Below are 6259 nucleotides of genomic sequence, written 5' to 3'. Positions count from 1 at the left end.
CAGCCCACTCCAACAATGATTCGGTTGGGCCTTGGCGTGCACCAGTGAACTCCACATGGGCGAATTCAGGTTGCAGTTGCCCGTCAAACCTTTCCTTCATCTGCCGCGCTAGATCGTAAAACTGCGGGGCAGGTTCACGGTGCACAAGTGTTGTATAATAATCTGCAGCTTTACCCTTAAGGCACCAGTAGAGCTGCAAAGTACATTCTTCGGCAGACCAGCCACTTTGAGTGGCAAAGGCCTCGAATTGTCCGAAGAATGTACCCCACGACTGACCAGTCCCATCATAAGTTATAGACTTTGGGACGTGTCGTGGCGGCCAGGCCATGCGAAAATCCTCTCGCCGACTCAGGCCATTGCCATCCTGAGCATATCCTGCTGGTGGATTTCCCACAGGAGACGTGTGCCTTGATTCCGAAGAATTGGCAGACGATGGCTGAGGGCAAACAGGCTCTCGCACATCACGGTAGGGCTGGTAAGGTGTACTAAAGTAGTTCGCACCTGGCCTAGCCTGTGAATGCGAAAAACGCGACCCCCCTTCAACCGACTGGAATGGTCGGGGAGGAGCTTCCCTTCCTGCCTGGTAATCAGGCTGTGTGGAAATTGGGAAAGCATCACGCCTACTCCCTGCCTGATAAGACTGGGAGGGTGCCTGCTCCCTCTCCGCCTGTGCAAACTGTTGCACAGGCGGTGGGTAGCGATCATGCATATAGACCTGCGGGCCTATTGCGGTACCCCCGGCTACAGGCAGAGGACCGAAAGCGGAACCGCCTGAAGTGGACGGTGAACTTCCGGAAGCAGGACCCCCACCCTGTGTGGGAGTAACCCCACTGGATGGGTCCTTTTCTGCCCTTAGCACGGAAAAGTCTAGGGAGGGGATAATCTCCTGGGGGCATAATATGCCTGCCAGGTCCGCCATGTCTTGGAATGAGCTTGGCGTAAACACCCCTACCTGTGCTCTTATGCGTAGGAGCCGCTGGGCCTGTCCCAGGTCGACTCCTGGGAGTGCAGCCAGCTCCGCAACAGAGCACAAATTAATGTGCACCTTCTCCATGATGTATCGAAGACAGGTATCCGAAGTATACCCGTCAACACCCCCAGGGAGAAGGCTATAATTACTGACAGTAACCACTAATCCTAGAAACCCTAGTCTGACTTAACCAGAAAAAACATACAATTACACATCCGTGAGAAATAAAACCTCACTTGAAAAAACACGAACTAAACCTAACTCTACACCCCTTGTAAAAAAATAAGTAAAAGAGGTGCAAGTCGAAACAATTAGCACGGAAGTTAAAAGCGATGGCGTTCACCTGGACGCCGATAATCTAACAAGCCTTCTGTACAACACAGAAGATAAAAAAGAAATCAATAAACAATTACTCAGTTGTTAAGATCTCAACTAAACACAAAATAAGCTGCCCCCGGCTGATAAACCCGTGCCGGTAGGCATCCACTAATGACAAAATTACTTGAACCTTGGTTTCAAGATCAATAGATGGGAGTTCTATCCCACTATCCTCATCCATCCCCCCATGAAAAAAAAAATGCTATAAAAATAAACCAAAGGAATGAGGAAGACCTAACAAACCTGCCTAAACTTAGCGCAAAAAAAAAGAATGTACCACTATTAATTACACTAAACCAAACACCAAAGAACCCTATGCTGAAAAAAGGGAACGACAAAAGTCAAAAATTGACAATGTCCGTAATCGCCCCACAAAAGAAAATAAACTACACAATTAATCCTGTTGATACAAAAAATCCACCAAAATATTCACTAATTCAGGCAAAGAAAGAATCTCAGCCTTGTAGGCCTCAATCACTAAAAGCAAAAAATTAAGCTTCCCTACTACTTCAATCTCAAACTGCTCGTCCTCACTGTCCATGAAGACGAACAAAAAAAAAATAACCCAAAGCCCAATTCCAATAACAGTAGACTAGAAGCCTACTTGAATCCACAATACGAAGATAAAAATAAAGAGGATATAAACCTAAATGTACACTATTAAGTCGTGTAAATCAGAAAACAGCAAATACAATGAACGTCTTACCGTACCGGTACCTGCGGCTCTACAGCTCACTAGCCTGATGTGAAGACGATGACAGCTTCACAGCGAATGGCAATGAACGGGCTGTAGCAGCGTTGGCGTCGGGAACGCGAGCGTCGCACAGGCGGCCGTGCTGTACACAAACCGTTGTGCTGGCTCTAGCGTTCTATGCAGCGCACACACGCACGGCGGGCAACGCGGACGTGGTTGGGGGACTCGAAAATACAGAACGCGTGCGTAGCACAGCACAGATGAGCACCATACAATGCCCAATGCACCGGCCTCAGCGTTCCGTAGGCCACCCTCCCCCGCACTACCGTGCCGCGAAACACGCGACGTACGTGTGCAATCCCACCGCACACCACTATTAGCGTGATGCGTGGTTTGGGATATAAAGCGCAATTATGAATTGCACTGCACTGTATGCACTAAGCAGCACGCGCACGCGTAAGCTCTATAGAACAGAACCACAAACAAAACGCAACGAGGACCAGGACCGGCGAACACCAGTCCAGGCACCCCACACACACAACACACGACAATGCAAACCAGGAAGAACACAAACACAAACAAAGATAACCACCAACGGACTAGAGACTCGCTCGGGAGAAAGGAAAAGAAGAAACGGATAGAAAAGACAGAAGAAAAAGCAACTTTATTTGATAGCCCGAGCGGCTCCCCTGACGTGAGCAGGGTGGGCACGTCCCTAGACCAGACACGCAATACAAAAAACACACGTAGACGCGACAGCACTGTCAACAGACGGCAAAACACACGTGCAATCACAATGCAACTCACTATCACTCACCCACGAAACACGCGGACAACGCGAAGGCGCCTAGCATATGTGCTACAGTTCACACTGCAATCGGTGCTAGGACGCCAACGCGATCGACCGAAAAACGCGGACAGTGCGAATGTGCCTAGCATATGGGCTACAGTCACACTGCAATCGGTGCTAGGACAGCGCAACTGACCGAAAACACTGTAATAAGAAATTGGAATAATAACGGGACCAATAAAATATAAACTGTGATTTAATTATATCCTATCCCTAACACTAACTAACCCTACACTACCTTATACTAAAATAAGAATTTATTTAGACGCCGCACTTCAGTGAGCAAAAACGAACACACAACTCACCAACTGACTAGCGCGGTGGAGAGAAATGGGAAAAAACCACCAAAGAAAGATCGTAAAAAGGAAAATATTACTAGGCAAACCTAGCAAGAAACCGCAAAAAATAAACGCGGCTGGAATAAACTACGGAAAAACAACTACAGAAAATCACCCGATTCGATAAATGATTCGAAAACCCAATGATTGATTCCCATACACGTCACCCCGGGGCAGCTCAACCTCGGCTCCGCAGTGGGCAGAACACCTGCACGTCACCACGCCTGTCGGCTTGAAAGCACCGGTCTGACGGAAAATTAAGACACGAATTACGCGATCCAAAGATCGCTTTATCAATCACTTTTGATTCGAGCGGTACGCCGAAGCAGTCGGACAATCGGTCCGCGACGTACCAAACATAAAAGAATTACAAAAGAATGATTGGCACCTAACACTACTGGACTACAAAAATCCTAACCAAAAATTACTGCAAGTGTCACCGACACAGCGTGCCGTGACTTACATTAAGCCTTACGCTAAAACTAAAACTTCGTAATATGGCCTAGTCTCCGCTTCCCCGTGTGCACGTGCGGCGGCAGTCGTGGCAGCTCACTCAGCGTGCCCACGCATGCAACGCACGTAATATGGCAGGGAACAGGGGCGTCACCAGCTTTTTTTCAAGGGGGTGCGTTTTGACACTAAATGATTACGAGATTTTTTTGACAGACATTTGGAATATAGGAAGCTCTCAATCCCTAGACTTTTACTGTTTTTTGAGGGAAGCTGGGATTTCATCTTTGGGGGGGGGGGGGGGGTTAGTATGCGAGGGAGCGAGCAAGGGTGGGGGGAGGGTGTGGAAGTGCCGGAGAGGGTTATACCCCTTATAAATGTATTATGGAATGACGGTGTGAAACGACAAATTACTGGCAGCGATATCAGGGGAATGGCATCACGACTACATTCGAGCGAGCGGAGCGAGCGAGCTTGAAAATTTTGACATTTTACAGTCCCCAAACTGCCGTTTGTAGCCATATTTTTTGCTTTGTAAATTAAGGGGGGCTCAACGGGCGCAACTGCTGGCAATTACTGGCAGCAACATCAGGTGAATGGCATAATAATGAAATGCGAGCGAGCAAAGAGAGCGAGCTTGGAAATTTTGACATTTTACAGTCCCAAAACTGCCATTTGGAGCCATATTTTTTCGCTTTGGAAATAAAGGAGGGGTGGGGGCGCAACGGCCGCAACTGCCGGTAATTACTAGCAGCAACATCAGGAGAATTGCGTAACAATTAAATGCGAGCGAGCGAGCGAGCGAGCTTGAAAATTTTCACATTTTACAGTCCCAAAACTGCCGTTTGTAGCCATATTTTTTTTTTGCTTTGTAAATTAATGGGGCGCAACGGGCGCAACTGCTGGCAATTACTGGCAGCAACATCAGGTGAATGGCATAATAATTAAATGCGAGCGAGCAAAGAGAGCGAGCTTGGAAATTTTGACATTTTACAGTCCAAAAACTGCCATTTGGAGCCATCTTTTTTCGCTTAGGAGATAAAGGAGGGTTGGGGGCACAACGTGCGCAACTGCTGGTAATTACTGGCAGCAACATCAGGACAATTGCATAACAATTAAATGCGAGCGAGCGAGCGAGCTTGAAAATTTTGACATTTTACAGTCCAAAAACTGCCTTTTGTAGCCATATTTTTTTTGCTTTGGAAATTAAGGGGGGTGGGGGTCGCACCGGGCGCAACTGCTGGCAATTACTGGCAGCAACATCAGGGGAATGGCATAACAATTAAATGCGAGCGAGCGAAGAGAGCGAGCTTGGAAATTTTGACATTTTACAGTCCCAAAACTGCCATTTGGAGCCATATTTTTTCGCTTTGGGAATAAAGGAGGTGGGGGGAGGGGGGGAGGGGCGCACCAGGCGCAACTGCCGGCAATTACTGGCAGCAACATCAGGAGAATTGCGTATGTAATGCGAGCGAGCGAGCGAGCGAGCGAGCTTGAAAATTTTGACATTTTACTGTAAAAAAAACCCAAACAAACAAGCTGCCGTTTGTAGCTATATTTCTTCGCTTTAGAATTTAAGGGGGCGCATCGGGCGCAACTGCTGGCAAATACTGGCAGCAATATCAGGAGAGCATAATGATTACATTCGAGCGAGCGGAACGAGCGAGCTTGAAAATATTACATTTTACAGTCCACAAACTGCCGTTCTTTTCTTAGCCATATTTTTTCGCTTTGGAAATTAAGGGGGGGAGGGGCACCGGGCGGAACTGCTGGCAATTACTGGCAGCAACACTAGGTGAATTGCATAACGATTAAATGCGAGCGAGCGAAGAGAGCGAGCTTGAAAATTTTACATTTTACAGTCCCAAAACTGCCGTTCTTAGCCATATTTTTTCGCTTTGGAAGTTAAGGGGGGGGGGGCGCACCGGGCGCACCTGCAGGCAATTACTGGCAGCAACATCAGAAGAATGGCATAAAGATTAAATGCGAGCGAACGGAGCGAGCGATCTTGAAAATTTTGACATTTTACAGTCCCCAAATTGCCGTTTGTAGCTATATTTTATATATTTTATATTAGCACCCCCCCTCCGTAGTTACGCCACTGCTTTTGGGTGAACAGATTTCTTGAATTCTAACAAAAAAGCAAGAAAATCTTTTCAACGCGGGAATTATGATTATGTGGGATGGGGCAAACGTGTATAAGTGCTCCGTATCGTACGGACGTACAGTACGGTCGATAGATAGTAAACACTGTAGAATACTAATAGATATGTACAAAATCAGTGCTGCCAGAACCAGGGGTGCGAATTATTATTATTTTTGTGTGTTTGTGCGTGTGTGTATATGTGTGTGTGTGTGTGTGTGTCCCTGGTGCAAAATATAAAAACAAATTAGAAAAGAGTAATTATTTAGCGTCCGGCGTTGAGGTCGCTCGCAGACTGATTTTTTTTTTTTTTTTTTTTAAGGATCTGAAGGGGGGTGCGTTCGCACCCAACGCACCCCCCCTGGTGACGCCCATGGGGAAGCGAAGCGAAGAAAGTGTGGGTCCCCCACGTGGAAAATTCGAGTCGGAAAAAAAG

The sequence above is a fragment of the Diadema antillarum genome, unplaced genomic scaffold, assembly GCF_040938485.1.
Source record: "Diadema antillarum isolate AM-2024a unplaced genomic scaffold, OU_Dant_1.0 seq00000212_RagTag, whole genome shotgun sequence".
NCBI classification, from domain to species: Eukaryota; Metazoa; Echinodermata; class Echinoidea; order Diadematoida; family Diadematidae; genus Diadema; species Diadema antillarum.
This window is presented reverse-complemented; position numbering follows the sequence as displayed.